Genomic DNA, 15,401 nt, shown 5'->3' with positions numbered 1-15,401 from the left:
TTAGCAGCAAATAATCCTCGCCTCTTTCAGAGGTTTAACAGCATAGTGTCTCATGTCATGCCCTTGTCATTCATGACTTACCAATAGTTTAATGCAGAATGTCAGTGGCTATTTGTCAAAACCGATTATTTTGCGTAGGATGCATGGAGCAGGCAAGTTGTAGCACACTATTGTTTCTGTCAAGAAGCGTTCGCAACACCTTGTAACTTATTCAGAAGTCTGCAGCCGAACGTACCATAATTCACAAAGTATTTCAGGTCTAGTATTGCATATCTTATGTGCAGTGTTACATCACCCACATATCCACAAAGAGCTAGTTGAATTTCTTTTTCTAATTTTAGAACTCATGTGCAGCCACGCTCAGTAGCCCCTCGCATTGCTGTAATGCAGCAGCTTAGATTGTAATTACCCACATGGAAAGGTTATTGGACTGGCTCGGACTACCGATGTAGATCTCACGTCGGCAAACATGTCAAATTCAAATATGATCTTGGTTTGGGGGATTGCGCAGCATGGCACCCTTGTAATCTAAATCAGCCTGAGGGTTTCCTATCAATCTCTGTGTTGAGTTTAATGTATGGCGAGATGAGGATAGTAATGACTTTTCTGTGTAATATGGGATATTGCCTCTGCGTAGATTACATATATACGTATATTACACAGCACTTCCATTGTTCTTGCTGGATGTTCCAATGGAGTGTTCATGCAATGATCTTGAGAAAAAAAAAAAAAAAGGATTTCCATCAAAGTCTGATGCAAGATTCTTGTAGTTCTCTCGTGTGAAAATGTTGAAATTGTGTCAGGAATTACATGAAATGCAGCAAAAGTTATCGAGAGTGATGGGGAAATATGATGGCAGTGCAATGATTAACCAACACATAAAGTACCCCAGGAACCATGGAGCGCATCTGAACAAGGTTGGGGGGAGGGGGGGCATCACTTCATGGTACGTGGAGGGGGTGGGGGGCATTTGCATCGCAACAGACACAGGCCTATACAACTGGCTTATTATTATTGAGTCATGTTACAGAACACCGAGTCCGACACCCAGGCCAGGTGCCAGGATGAAGTGACAAAATGTTTTTCTTTGAATACAATTCATTAATTTACACATTACATACCCTCAGAAAGGCAAAAAACAACAACATATAGCTACTGTTTTTAAATCAAAGAATACATTATGAACAGAGCACTCACATAAGAACATTGAGCGCTCGATATTTTTTACTTATAGACATAAAAACAGGTGTTTGCGGCTTGCATCTCTCTCTCGCTCTCTCCACAAAAATCAAGCAGGTCAAACTAGGTGACGTGTTCTGTCTGTCTGTCTATCGATCTCCTCCGCTCTGTTTTAATATCGTTGACATCACATGCAGCCCCGGCCCCGGCCCCTGCACGCAACAAACAGCCCAGTCTATCATCCCAAAGCAACAACAAAACGACAGCCACGTGTATCTCGGCCAACAGTTATTGTTTCTGATAAAGATGCACGTGATAGGTAAATGTCAAATTGCGTCGTCAGTGGCGTGGGGGGACGGGACGACAATGATCATTTAAATTGGATCATTTCTCTGAATCCATATTTTATTCATAGAAATATGAACACGCTTAGTATGTTGTGGAGCTCTATGCATATTTACCTGTACGGAAGACAAACCTCATGCATATTCAGGAGCTGCGGGAAAGATCGGATGAGTGAATACGAAACGGGAAAAAAAGCAGATTAAGAGAAAAGTAATGGCTGCTGTCAGCATAATATAAGCATGGACGCAGTGAGATTGTGAACTTTACTCAAAGCACAGGCAGCGTTTTTCAAAGCTTCCTAAAGAATGTCTTCTTTTATTATGGGAGGCCTAACGTGATTAGAAAGAAATGCCTCAACGGCGTTGTTTTTGTTTTTTCCTGCAAGCACCTTTTAAACCTCTCTTAACTACAAAGCGCCACACTGCATAAATGAAGCGTTTTACAGACTCCCTGTGCAACCGATGTAACCATTAAAGTTATTTTTTCCACCTCACAATAAATGTATCTGTCAGCTTGCAAACAAATGAATAAATAAATACCTGTTGAGGCTCTGTGAAATATCTCTCAGCTTTCCGACAGAAGGAAAAAAAACAGTATCTCCTCTCTCCTTGTGCAGCTTTATTTGCCCTTCTTGTATGAGCAAAGTGCACTTCTTAAACTGTATAGAGTGTGTAAGAAATTTGAGCAAAAAACTGTAGTTAGTAGATATAATAAGTGTTTAATAATTCATAATTAATAATTCATAATTAGTCATAATCATAAGGGTTTTGGGAATGCATAATTAAGATACACATAAAGTGATGTAGGAATAGTAGCTAAAAGACATGAAGCTTCTGCCAAGTTGCAGAAGTTTAACTTTCATACTGAAGGATTATTATAGACGGGATTAAACAATAACTGACAATCATTGAATGTGTTAGAAACTCAGGGAAAGAGAGTCATGGAGACAGGCGTTGCAGTGCATAGAGAAGTTAGCCAATAGCAATTGAGATAGACGGAAGGGGAGGAGTCGCGAACGAATGTGTGGGAGGTTTGAATTAAAGTCTTTTTCTCTCTCCCGTGAATGCTCGCAGAGGACAGACGTGTTTTATACCTGAGGAGCTGAGTAGAGTTTTTTGCAAATGGGGTTTTATTGATTTAATATTTTGTAGGAGTATGTACTCCAATGTTTAACTGTAATCGTACTTGCATCAGTGGAATTAAATTCCTTATAATTGTAAACCAGTCTTGGTAGCGTTATTATTGCAGCGTGTCGTCTGCACAAAGCAGCGGACACACGTGTGCTCCAGCCTTCTCTCTGTGGGGGTTGAGTTTTAGCCTCCACAGTGGATGTCCAACCTGCTATAGCTTCCAGCTTGTTTCTGTCTTCATGGCGACGTTGAATTCAAGAGTTCAATATCAATCAAAAAGGTTCTTGAACCTTTCTGGACCTGGACCTTTCTAATGCAGCAGCTGTTTGAACATTAAATGCTTGGCATTGAACCGCTGGCAGTGCTGATGAAACTTTTATTGGATATGTTATGGCCGTAACTGCCTGCTTATGGAGAATATTCAACGTTTCAAGCCACTGGCTATTGTGTGAAGCTCCTAAAAGTATTGGCTCTCCTTGTGGGAACTTTGAAGTTACAGATCTCAAAAAGCCAATCTCTTTACATGATATTGAACTGCGCTGTGAGTGAAACAATGGCTCGCAAAACAGCTTATTGACTAAAGCAGTTTTTTATGACGGCTGATAAAATCATAAAACCGACGGATCAGTTGCTCACGCAAGATCTGGCTTATCAAGACTCTCTCATCACTTCAATGTGAAGAGAGAGCTTTGGTGGAAACATATGTGGGAGTTAGAGGGCCTGTCTCAAGATACCCCCACAGCGACTCTCATTATACACTTATGAGCTTCCAGCCCATCGGGAGACATGTATGTTGCTCTTTGAAGCTACCAGCGACACCTTCAAAGCTACGGCTCCTCTTTGAAGATTTCCCTGCCGTTTTTCTCCTCCAGATGACATCTCTTTATTCAGCTGAGGGATTAAAACTTTGTTGTTGCACATATCACATGATTGTAGTGGCCATGTCTTAACAGTTTGCACTTGTCGTTAGGCCTATTTTAGGGGGGCTGAAGCCCCCCTAAAATGTTCTTCCGCCCCCCCCCCCCAAATCATTTGGCATTTAAAAAAAATAAAGAAAAACAACTTTTTTTTAATTTTTATTTTGGTGATGTCATTAAATTAAACTATTTTTTCTCACATGGACAAGTTATTTATAACTAACATACTACATATGTGCGTGCGTTCTGGTTTGTATGTTTTCTCCCCCTTCAAATTGCAATCATGCTCATAATAAAACAAGTAAACAACTCAAAAGTTGACACTGTCAGGCCCATTCTCCATCCATTGTGCGGTCCCTTTAAGAATTAGGATTTCGGAGTGACGCGGATATGAAAGCTAGTTTATCCGTCTTTCCTTAACAAGCAGGAAAATGATTTCTCTCTCTTTATTTGAGAAAAGTTCATATTTCTGTTGTCAAATTTCACTATGACCCTGAAATTCAGTCTCTTGTGTTATTATATACTGAATGCAAGCAAAACTACAGAGCAAAATCACACTCTTTCTGATTGAACTAATCTATGAACTGTCTGAAACAATGGATATCCGCGGCCCCAAATGGGCCCCAAAAACAATTGCGCGCAAACATGGGGCTAAGCCCCCCCTTTCTTTGAATCCTAGAAACGCCCCTGCTTGACGTCATACATCAAGTATCACTAAAGATGTATTTGATGGCCCATGAACTCACCATATCGCTTAATGTCCTGATAGATTATTGTAGTCAGGAGTGGAATGCACGGTTAGACAATGTCCAAATAGACATGTCCCGACTGCAGGAGTAGTCAGGGCTAAATGGTATGCCATGTTTGCTTTGTTTAATTTTTCTACGCTTTTCACCGGGGTCCTGCTCGCCTCTCTTACTGTGAGTTATTGTCCGATGGATAGCACTGTTCATTCTCTGAAGCGGGTGCATGTGCAGCTCAGGGTGCTGAAACGCAGTGTCAATATAGTTACAATATGAGCATGACCTTCAATTTAAGGAAAGGTTGACAACTTGTGTTGTGTGACATTTGTGGTTTTGAGTGAAATGTATCAAAAACGATTGAATAGATTGCCATTAATTTTAGTTCCCCACGGATGAATCGCAGTAACTTTGGTGAACCCTTAATTTATAATGTGTCGAGTAATTTGGTTCATGACCAAACACTTGCAAAACAAATGACATTCCCATCGGCCTCAGCTGTAGTTCATGTTTACAGCTAATTAGCAAAGGATAGGATGATAACACGCTAAACTAAGGTGTATCAGTAATTCCCTTCCAGAACAACTGTGCCTCGTCTAAGACGGCATCAAGCATGGCCGTCTTGTCCTTATTAAAATGCAGTCCCGCTGCATACTCGGTTTTGAAAACACCAAAAGGGAATCCCAATAAGTGTATCTGTTTTTGATCTCCATGTCCTTCAAAGGGACTCAAACTTTGCTTGGATAATTACATACAATATCCAAGAACAGTGTTATATGGTCACACTGTATTCCCAAATCATGCAGCAGCAACAATACCCTTAACCTTTTGACCCCAGGAAGAATGGAAATATACAGAATGAGATTGTAATTACATGAATTGAGAAATGGTCCTTACATTTGTTACCAAGCCATGACTCCATTTTCCTGGGAGTGAGGGTACTTAATTGTTATTACTTTGGTGTTTTGCATTCCCATTATGTCCGGTTTCTTTGCTACTTATCTCTTAATTGTGCTTTTGATGTTAATCAGATCGGAAATTTTCATTTAGCTGCAGCAGCAGGATGGACCAATCGAGGTCCATCCTGCTTTGGTGTTCTGCTTTGGTGTCCTGATTGGTGTTCTTTCAGTTGTCACCCAGCCGGTACTTGTGTAACTTCAAAATTGTATCTTTAATGCAATCTTGCTCAGGGTGATATGGTTATGCATTTAAATGAAGAACATAGCAAACAAAGCTGTGAGTGCAGTTTGTATTTTATGAGCTTAACTGTACTGTATATGCAAATCAACACCAGGTTATTTGAATTGTAGCTCTGCTGTAATCTGAACACCAACTGTGAAGAAGATCAAAGATATCCATAAAGTAAATAAGTACTTCACATGACACGAAGGCTTCGTCTTGTCTGAACTAAAACAGCAGGGATATGCTGTAGTTTCTATAAAATGATCTTTCTAATCATGTTGTGTTCATGAAGGTGAAGCATTCATTGTTCAGCTCCCAACATCTGCTGTTTATAATACTGCTCAATAAATAATTATGGGATTTTGAACTCCATTAAGTTAATTGTTCTGTTATTAAATATGCACCATTACGTTCATAGTTTTCTTATTTATTTACGTCAAGAACTCTCATTACCAACCGGTCTGTCATACCAGTCTGTCATCAAATACCAGTCTGTCATCAAAGGGCTGTCTTGTATTTTTGAAGGGGACAAAACCTTTCCTTTCTCTGTTGATCACAGGTCCTTTATACTCATATTTTACATAGTTATGTTCTAAACCAACTAACTTTTGAAGACATTCAAATATTACAAAATCTATTGTAGATGCGTGAGGACAGCTGTGTTCCAACAAGCACCAGGGTGAGTTACAACAATGACAAACCCTGGTTCACAGCAGAACTCAGACAGCTAAGGCTGCAGAAAGATCAGGCTTTCAAGAGTGGGGACAAGGACTTGTACAAAGAGTCGAAATACAGGTTTAGCAAAGCGGTGAGAGATGCTAAACGTCTGTACTCTCAGAAACTGCAACACCAGCTCTCAGCCAATGACTCTGCTTCTGTCTGGAGAGGTCTCAGACAGATCACCAATTACAAGCCTAAGACCCCCCACTCCATGAACGACCTCCGCCTGGCAGACGAGCTGATGAGTACTGCTGGCGCTTTGAAAGACAATGGGACAGTCCTGACTCCATCCCCCACAGCCCCATCAACCAGCCCCCCCTCCCCCAGCTCAGCAGGGGCCCATGCCTTTGTTTGCCCCACCAGCCCCTATCACTGTGGGTGACTCCCCCGTCGACGTGGTGGAGTCCTTCCGCTTCCTGGGCTCCATAATATCCCAGGACCTCAAGTGGGAGCTAAACATCAGCTCCATCACCAAGAAGGCTCAGCAGAGGATGTACTTCCTGAGGCAGCTGAAGAAATTCAACCTGCCAAAGACAATGATGGTGCATTTCTACACAGCCATCATTGAGTCCATCCTCTGCTCCTCCATCACGGTCTGGTACGCTGCAGCCACAGCCAAGGACATGGGCAGACTGCAGCGCATCATTCGCTCTGCTGAGAGGGTGATTGGCTGCAATCTGCTGTCCCTCCAGGACCTGTTCGCTTCAAGGACCCTGAAGCGAGCACGAAAGATTGTTGCCGACCCCTCCCACCCTGGACATGATCTATTTGTGCCCCTTCCATCTGGCAGGAGGCTGCGGTCCATCAGAACTAAGACCTCACGCCACACAAACAGTTTCTTCCCGTCGGCAGTCGGGCTCATTAACAGAGCCCGGGTCCCCCACTGACTCTGTCATCCCCAGGACATTTCCTTCTGGCCTCTCCCCTTCTGGTCTCTCCCCTGCACATCCCTGTCTCTCTACTTAAACACACTTGTCACTTTTAACATTCATACACTTCACTTGGTTTTCGGTCCTGTTATCTGTTTTTGTGTGCACTTTATTCCATATCCTATATTCCATATCTTATTGTACATTTCAAATATGTTTCTATTTCCTGCACTGTGCTGACTGTTTTTGATAGTTAAGTGTTATTTTGACAGTTCAATGTTATTGTTTATTGTTGAATGTTATGCACCTTCCGCCACGACAAATTCCTTGCAGGTGAAAACTTGCTTGGCAATAAACAGTTCTGATTCTGATTCTGATTCCAGTATTTGTATTAAAAATCTGTATAATAGTAGAGGCCAATGCTGTTGCTTGACTTTTGGTCACTGGCCTATGCTATTCAAGAAAACAGATTGCGTCTTTGCTCATCAACAAAGAATATCAATAAACTAGTCAATCAATCAGTAAATCAAGCAATCAGACAGCCGTTGTAATGTAGGACACAGTAGGACACCTTGTGGTGGTCAGATGCAGAACAGCAAGTATGACAGTTGCCAATAGAGCTTTCAGTGACGCATTAGTTCTAAGGTCTCTTCACTTCAGTGTTCGGCATCAAGAGGGGAATAGCATGTGGGTTCATCTCAAGGACAAATAGGACTTCTTATTTATCAGCTTTCATATATACTGTGTAACCAGTTCTGTGTAGAGCTCTTCCCCATATATTGTTCAAAATTGCATCCAAAAGCATGGAATTCACAAAAGGAAAATACAACATGAAAACCCAACAATATGAAAGTCAAACCCCTCGCTAAGCAACATTGAGATTGGTAATACATTGGGATTGAGAGTTCCTTCATATTATCACTATTGTTTTTTGATGTGGCAAAATATTTTTGACAAAGTTATCGTCGTCACCTGCTTTAAATGTGATTGAGTGTTATCCATGGTTATCAGCATATATATATATATATATATATATATATATATATATATATATATATATGTAGATAGATAGATATATCTACCGTATATGTATATAGGTTAGAAGGGGCCTGCTACACCTACTAGTAGATTTAGAAGGCCGCTATGAACTATTCACATGGTTGACCGACACAAATACAAGAAGAAATCGCTGACCGCTGGTGTCCGTAGTAATTATGTTGGGAGAGAGGAGGACTGTAATATAAAGACCAGACTTTTTCTATTTACCAAATATATGTTTACATTCAGTGCTACTCCAAAAACACATACCGGTACTTGAGGCTGAACAAACATGTTGAATTTGTACTACTATAAACTGCTCGGTATAGCTAGACATGTCGTCTTGGAAGCATCGTCCCGTATTCCTTTTAGTCCTTGTCAAATATCTGTCCCCTTCTGTAAACCTACAGAATATCCGCCTGCATCAACACTATTGCTATTGTGATTGCACAATTTTGTTTACTGTTCTTCCATCAAAAGTAGTAGTTCTGCATCACACTTTAGCCAGGGTCATGCGCTTTGAGAACTACTGGGTTAGGAAACTAGAACTGCATGCAACCACGATTCTGATCAATAGAATATAATTGTTTGACTGAGACACACCCTGTTTCCAGGGTCAAAGACAAACAGGTCACATGGCCTGCAACCTCCAGAAAGTACTGCACTTAACCTATATGTAAATGATGTCTCGTAAAGGTGTTCAAAAGAAAGGTATTAGACAGTCTGTGCAAAGATAGTTAGATTCTAATTGGGTCATGAAGATATGAGAAACCTACTCTTCCTTAATAACCATATACTTTAAATGTTGCCATATAAAAGTTGCCCTTTTGAAATATATTGTATTGTAATGCACGCTATTTGACATTACAGTGATAATATCCTCACATTCTGTGCTTATGAGCTCTTGTAACATGTATAATAACATGATGGACTCAAGTGCTCATCTTAATAATGTGCATTGTCCCTTCTCAAATAAAATGAACACAAACATTTCACACCATTGACATGATACTGTGAAGTGGTTAGAGAAGAATGCTACTCTGAAGATCACCCGCTCTGTATTTAATATTCACAGCATTCATTGCATCGAGTACTTCAATAAAATGTAGTGTTTTGAATGGTATTTGAAGTTGAAAGAATATTTACCTCAGCTGAAATGCTGTCTGTGAGGTAAAGAAAATCAAAGCGAGGGAGAACAGACTATCTTCCCTGTGCCTCGCGGGCCCCCGGGGCAGATGAGTCGTGTACAAAAATAGAAGATTTCTCACTCTACCTGGTACAGATTGTTTAGCAGGGGAAATAACTGCAAAACACTCCCACATTAGCTGAAAGGGTGGAATGGAAAGATGTGCTTGAGCTTTCTTTTTGAGGAAATCAATGCTGTTATGTTTTGTATGTTGAGGCTAAAATCTCCTCACAATGAAAATGGAGCAGGCTAGCACACGTGGAATGATAGCTTTTCAGTCACACGGCGCTAAAAACATTACCGAAACTGATTTACAATTATAAGGAATTTAATTCCACTGATGCAAGCACGTTCACAGTTACACATTGGAGTATATACTCCTATGAAATATTAAAACAATAAAACCCCATTTGCAAAAACCTCAGCTCGGCTCCTCAGGTGAAAAACACGTCTGTCCTCCGAGGGCCATCACAGAGAGAGAGGGAAAAATACTTTTAAATTAAACCTCCCACCCCTGTTCGGCACACCTCCTCTTCCATTTATCTCGATTCCTATTGGCTAACTTCCAGGAGTGTATTCGGCTGTCTGCCCCTGAGTCTACTATCACATTCAATGACTGTCAGTTACGTTTTAATCCCGTCTATAATAATCCTTCAGTATGAAAGTTAAACTTCTGCAACTTGGCAGAAGCTTCATGTTTTTTTAGCTACTATTCCTACATCACTTTATGTTTATCTTAATTATGCATTCCCAAAACCCTTATGATTATGACTAATTATTAATTATTAATTATGAATTATTAAACACTTTTATTATATCTACTAACTACAGTTTTTTGCTCAAATTTCTTACAATTCCCCCCTAACTCACAGTTCACTGTGAGTTAGCTACTCAAATGTAGTTAGTTATTCAAATGTAGTTAGTTACTCAAATGTAGTTATTTACTCAATGTCCCTGGAGACCTCCCCCCTACTCAATCCAGGGAGAGGCTCCCTATCTATCTAAACAGAGGCAAACAATTCATGCATACAGATATCATTTCAAGTATTTCTGTTCAGTCCGTTTCAAAATTGAGTCCGTAAAAAGGGAAAGATAGAATCCGTAAAAAAGGAAAAGATCGAATGCGTTGAAAATCACTGCCTTCCATGTCTTGGGGCTGGCAGGATCAGGATACAGCCTGTAGGCTAGAGAACACATACTGAGAAGCCTTGACTGTTCTTTTACACTCGACAAAATTACATTTCTTAATCTTTACACCCTAAAATCCCATTATAACCCATTAAACAAAAATAAAATCTCAAATTACTCATCCAGAACAATCAGTCTATTTCCCAAATTTCCAATATCTCACCGGATGTGTTAGAAGTCCATCTGGGCCTTTATCAGGTCCTTCAGGATCTCCGAGAGGATGGTCAGGAACCGCTTGTGAAGTTCTGCTATGGCACCGCTGGTGGCCTCATCTAGACTGTGGCCATCAGAAGCTCCAATTCTCCCTCATCCTCGACACATAACTGGTTGCCCTGGACTGGTGTCTGGCTCATCGGTGAAGCAATAAACCCCTGTAGAGGTCCACGGATGCAAGGGAACCCCCATCCACAGACAACTAGGAGGCTTATGACGACAGCACACAGAATAATTACGATTGCCAAAAATGTATGTTTTCACTGGCCAAGCATACTTCCCAACCAGTCGGTGAATGGATTCGTGACACCAGAGTTGTCTGCTAGCTCTTGGCTGAGTGCTGTCAGTCCCTCCAGAGCCCTGGTCACCGATCCATCAAGAGCTGTGTTATTTGGAATGAAAGTACAGCACGCAGACCCAAACATCTGGCACACGCCACTTTTCTCTGCTAAATCATATCTAATGCCATTCTGTTCTGCAAGGTCATAAAACTAGTCTTCGCCAGCTGTGCATGCAGTCCTGATATGGCGTCACTGGTGAAGTTTACAAAACGCTGTTGGTTATAGTAAATGTAGTTGATCCAATCGACATTTTTATTAATCATCACCCTCTGAGAGGAAAACAGATTCTAAATCTGCTGCTATTTGATTTCTGGCTTGAAAGTCATTAGACACCCCCCTTGGCAGTCTTATGACATCTTATGTACACTTGGTCATCAAAGGCTCCCTTCGGGCCACCGGCATCTCTTTTTGATCTTCTGTTAGCATGTGGGCGTGGAGAGATGAGTTCTCTATAAGTTGCATCAGTGACAGGCAAGATATAGAATGACAATATAAGTTGCACCAACGCACATCTACCTGTCCAATCTTTAGACAGGATTGGATATATGGTTCTTCCTCCACACCACCACCATAAATCAGCTCTAGGTGCTGTCTGTCTTAACACACTGTTATATAGATAGTCGCTAGCATTGTGACTGTTGCTACAATTTGCAATAATTTGCAATAATACTACCTACATTGGGCCCCTTAGCTGTATCTGAGACTATACAATCAAATGGACCCTCTGTAACCTTGAACAGAGGTGGGGTATTATATTCTACAGGTGGGTAATCCCAGTGTAGCCTCTGACAAGTGTGATGGAGGGGCAAAGTGTCATCAGTAAACAGAGTTAAAATACAACTAAATTCAGGACTTATGAGTCTGAATCTTGAAGGAACTGGTGTTGCTAGGGGTTGCTAGGTCCTGAACACACAATACAATCTGTACTTCTCCGACTTGAAGCCGTATATTGTACCCACCATAAATTCCCATCTGCCATTCCAGTTTCCACCCCTTACCTCATTCTCTGCGTCAGTCGTATGTCGAACCTGGTCTTTTTTACAGGCTTAACAATAATCCTAATGAGCCCTTGTGGGGCAGGACTATCTGTAGTTGCCTTCCCCTGTACTACGTAAAGTCCTCAGTCAGTCAATTTAGGTAAGTCTTAAAGGATTACATCTACCCACCCCCTTTGTACACATCACAGGCATAATATGATAACAGCTTCCCATATTTATGTGTGGCAGGCCCACACTGGTCAGTTATGATGCACAAGGTTTTGGACATCCACCCGTAGGTGTGTTCATACCTGGGACAGGAAACTACTTCACAGAAGTCGAACTGGACCGTTGATGTTGTACCTTCTTTGAACATAAGAGTGAGAGTTACATTTTCATAGGTGAGTGTCGTCAGAGAAGCCTCTCTACGTGGTCTGAGATCGGTTTGATTAGCTACTGAGGCTAAATGTCGAATCCTGATGTAGTCATGCATGTGATCTGGTTCCTGTCTGTGGTTAATTCCACATACTAAGAGGGAAACTACTGAACTCAGGAATAAAATAATTACAGACTTCCATAACCCACTGAACCTAGAGTCTCCTAATGGACGCCCTCGCTTAAACTGTGGGGAAAACGTCATCTTCAGTACTGTCTAAACCCCTCTTTTGAGGTGTCTTTGGCTTCAAATGTTCCTGTTTGATGTTCAATCCTGTCTCTGCGAGTGTCTTACTCGTTACCTTCGCTGCTGCACAGTGAGTGAGGTGGTGCCAAGTCGCTCCCATTTTACCTTTTCTGCATGTGAGGTTGCCAATACTACCTCCCATGGACTGGTCCACCTTGGTTCACTCCACCTGCGCTTGTGGACTCTTATCCACACCAGACTGCCTGGTGACACGTCAGCCTGCTTCCTTTCGTCAGCTGCTGCTTCTGCGTTTGTCACCTGAGAAAACAACACTCGGCTCATGTTAGTTAGAGCTCCCGTATATTTCTCAATTTCTAGAGTTAGCAAGTCTAGTTGTGGTTTATCATGACGTTATTAAATCTCAAAAATTGTGAGTAGCACCTTTACTGAAAACTATTCTAAATGTGGATCTACAAAAATGTTTGACACCTTACCATATCCCCCCTTCACCTCGATATCTCTGCTGTAAGGGATCACATGGCAACCATCTATGTATCTTGGCTATACACTGAACCTCCCCATGGTCCTGGTGACAGCATGGGCATCTGTTGATGTCTCACGGGAGGGGGTCCAGCTGGACCTGGTCGTAGGTACTGCTGATGTTGTGGTGGGAACGGAGCATGTTGTGGTGGTGCATTGGGCTGTCTTCCTCTTCTTTTATGTGGGCAATCTCTCTGCCAATGACCTTCTCTCCCGCATACGTAGCACTCTCCTTTACTTACAAGACCCCCATGCCCCCCTTTATCGTTACCTCTCCCTCTGTTGGATGCACCACTTCTGCATCGTGGTGGAGGCTGATAGTACACCACCGTGGAGGCTGGTACTGCTGGATTTTGTTGCTGCTGGGCTTCTGCTGCTATCATCTGTTTCTTGGCCTGAACTTTTCTATTTAATTCTCTGTCGACCTCTGCTACTTGCAGTTTCAGCAGTCGCCGCTGCATTCTCTTTATATCCTCGTCTTCTTTACTTTCTGCTCGTCTTTCCTCTATCTGCTGTTGCAAATCTTTTCTGATGCGTTCTACTTCTGTTACTTCACATTTTAGCCTTCTTACCAGTGCTCCTACTTCCTTCCTCTGCTTCTTTAATGTAAACATTATGCAGCCTAGGAGTATTCAAATGTGTGTATTAAATGTGCACGCTTGTCATCACATGAATCAAAGTCAACTCACCCTCTGTGCTGTATGGTGTGTGGCCGTTGACTCCAAAACTGGGATCCACTGCTTCACTTCCCAGATATGGACCCACTCAACCACGCACCTTGACTAAAACAAACACAAAACTGCCAAAAGTTCAGCAGTAAATGTTAGCATACGTCTGTAGTGTAAGAGAGGTCAACGATCTCTCAAATATGTTTGCGCCGTCCGTGTCAAAATTGATTCTTAGGAACGATGTAAAATAGTAAATGTACCAAAATTAGTCAATACTGGATATGTGAAGGAATTTCGAATCCAAAATTGAAGCTAGAATTCCGAAATCAAACTCAACATCTAAATCAGAATCAGAATCACAATCCAGTTCCAAATCAGAATTCGAAAGGTTTAAAATTGGAAGTAAAATGAAATTAAAAAACAATGAATAATTAATCAATTAAATATTAAATTCAACTTTAAAAAATCAATAACTATGTTCAAAGATATTCAATCAGAAATACCAATGCAAGTCAAACTGTTGAACTGCACTTACACTCTGGTCTGCACAATAATGAATCACAATTAAGTTCAAGAATTGAAGCACAACTGAAACCATTAATCTTTGTTAAAATGCTGAATTACAACCAAAGTCAACGACTAAAGTTATAATGCTTAATTAAAACTAAGGTCAGGATATAAGCTCACAGCTCTTAGACAATGAATCTCTGAAAAATTCACAGATTCTAAACACTTATTTACGATTATCTAGCAGTTACTCCTCCTGGCCGCTAGTTGGTTTTCTGGCGTTGTATCCTTCTTCTACGCTGTTTTGGCCGAACCGGAAGTTACCCTGAAACTCGCTGTTTTGGTAACGGATATGCTAACCGCAATGCTAACGACAAAAACGGAGCTTCTAATAAAGCATACGCACACACAAGTATCACCAAAACCCCACACTTTAATTCCACTGGTACGCCCTCTGTCTCCTCTCACACTCTACTGGTTATTTTATTTTATAAGCACTTATTTTACATACAGAGTACCGCAACACCGGAGCTACACGTAGCTAGCGTTAGCTCCTCACAGCGCGGCTACAGATTATGCAATGTTATTCATCATTTTAAACGTATTTCCACGCTGCTAAAACACAGACTAGTCACACGTATTATTGGACTTATTTATTCATCATTGTAAACGTATTTCCACGCTGCTAAAACACAGACTAGTCACACGTATTATTGGACTTATTGTCCGGTTTTATTACCTTAAATCCTCCGGTTAACAGGCTATTAGCTCCTCCAGATCTGAGTTCATTGTTACGTTTGATCACGAGTTCTGCACTTCCAGCGTCACACCACTCGCCCAGTCCGCCTAGCACCGCCAAAGCCCATTATTCTACGTCTTCTGAATCAACCACACGATCCGCTATTTATACACGGCCAAAGCAAGCAAGAGTGACTTCCAGGAGCCGCAGCCTCAGAAGCTAACTCCCGCTAGCCTAGCTTCTCTAAACAGCGTATGCTTCAAGACCCGAAAATTCATGGACGAAACCCGCGAAGGATTG

This window comes from Melanostigma gelatinosum (assembly GCF_949748355.1).
Source record: "Melanostigma gelatinosum genome assembly, chromosome: 10".
Lineage (NCBI taxonomy): Eukaryota > Metazoa > Chordata > Actinopteri > Perciformes > Zoarcidae > Melanostigma > Melanostigma gelatinosum.
Note: the sequence above shows the minus strand (reverse complement) of the source record.